Raw genomic sequence first — 2,101 nt, 5'->3', positions numbered from 1 at the left:
TAAAGAGCTAAAACAAAATTAAAAACAATATAACAACAATTTAAAAACATTTTAAAACAACAATTAAACCCTGTTTTTAACAACTATGCACTCAAGACGGCTTCTCTGCTCACCATAAAACCCACCAAACTCCAATATCGCTTTCCCAGCATACCTGCATGATGCGATCTCTCTCCCTTCAGGTCCCTCCTCAAACTCACCTCTCCCCAAAAGCCTTTGGCACAACTGCCAGGCTAGTCCCCTGACTCCCCTAAACCGAAGGGGTGAGCCTGAAATAAATGCACATCTAGGCCCGCCTCTGTTCTTCGCCTCTCTTTTTGCTTTCTCCCTGTGTCTGTTTCCAGACTGTAGGCACTTCAGGCCTCTTTCTCTGCAAAGCACCCTCGTTCAAGGTCTGGGGGGGTGGGATTGCCGGAATGACAATAAAGGAAAGCACAGACAAAAATCCAGTCAAATCTGGAGATGCGACAGGCACAAAAATCAAGCTCAGTGTGGAAAGAGGATGGGGAATTCCCCCTCTCAAAATACCAACCTGTCAATCCATGATGAGGAAAATCACCCAAAGGAGTTCCATTGGAAGCAAAAGGGCAGGTTAGGCATTGCCTAACTTGTCCATTTGATTCCGAATTTGAGTAGTTTTCCTCCTCACTCCAGCCATTGACTGAAAATGACAAAGGTGCTGCCTCGTTGTAGGATTGCAATGGTGTGGCAAGGCAAGGCCAGCCCAAAAGGAAGGACCCTCGCAGCCTGGCCGAGGGGGCTACTGATGTGGGGCTACTGGCCGAGGGGGCTACTGGTGTGGGGCTGCATCAGGCATCCAGGTGAGACCCAAGGAGCTCCTGCAACACCCTGCTTCATGGTGGCCCCCCTGAAATCACGGCCACCCCAACAAGGAGAGGAGAGCTGGTCTGATGGCAGCAAGCAAGACTTGTCCCCTTAACTAAGCAGAGTCCGCCCTGGTTGCATATGCATGGGAGACTAGAAATGTGAGCAGCACTGTAAGACATTCCCCTCAGGGGATGGAGCTGCTCTGGGATTCAAGTTCTAGGTTCCACATCTCAGTTCCAAGTTCCCTCCCTGGCAGCATCTCCAAGATAGGGCTGAGAGAGAGACTCCTGCCTGCAACCTGGGAGAAGCCGCTGCCAGTCTGTGAAGACAATACTGAGCTAGATGGACCAAGGGTCTGACTCAATATGTGGCAGCTTCCTCTGTCCCTATGTTCCTAACAAGCCCAGGAGCTGCTTGCTTGGACAGAAGCCACCCCAGCTGAATGGGGCCAACGCTACGTGGTCTCTCCTTACCCCGCCTGGTGTGGTGCTGCGTCTGGATGCAGGAGGAGGGGCCTGCTTTCTTGGGAAGCGCTTTTTCCGGGCCTTGGCTCCTGGCAGCAGCTCCCACCATCCAGAGGGGAGGGACTCACTGTCCAATGACCTCTGGAGACCCCAGGCGGGGCTCCTGCTGCCTCAGAGAAGGCAGGGCATGGACTTCACTGACTCCGTGCCTGGCTTTCAGAACTCCGAAATGCAGAAAATGCTGTGTGGGCAACAGGTGTGTGACCCCCAAGCCGCCTTAGGGGGAGTGCTGCTTTTGCCACGGAATCCTCGCCCTTGGCCTCAATCTTTTACGAGTCCACCACCGCAGGCGCTGCAGGAGGAAGGCAGGCTGGCCTTGCAGCACTGGGGGGTTCACGAACACCACCAGCCAGCCTTCCTCAAAGGCAGAGGGCTGGGCCGGCTCTGGATCTCTCTCTCTCAGAGAAGCCCCTTGGGGGAGGCCTTGGGCAGGCAGGGCTTGAGCCAGGCTCCCCCAGTGCTGGCGGCTTGGGGGAAAGGGGTCATCAAGGGAGCCCCCCTGGGCAGGGGGCCTTGGGCAGAATATCTTACAGTGCCTCCCAAGCGGCCTAGCTGGATCATGCAGGCACGGTGCTGGGCTTGGAGGGCCGCCCCCCAACCCAGGGAGAGCCTGCTCCGCCCTGCCAGGCTCAGTGATTAACAGGCTGGCGCTAATTATTCACTGCCAGGCCCCCGCCCCCACCCTCCATCCTGCCTTTGTAATGTGCCCTTCTTCCTCCTCCCCCTCCCACAGCCGGGGGCCAGAAGAA

This window comes from Hemicordylus capensis, chromosome 4, assembly GCF_027244095.1.
Source record: "Hemicordylus capensis ecotype Gifberg chromosome 4, rHemCap1.1.pri, whole genome shotgun sequence".
In the NCBI taxonomy this organism is placed as follows: domain Eukaryota; kingdom Metazoa; phylum Chordata; class Lepidosauria; order Squamata; family Cordylidae; genus Hemicordylus; species Hemicordylus capensis.
The sequence above is the reverse complement of the archived record's forward strand: the minus strand, read 5'-3'. Positions refer to the sequence as shown.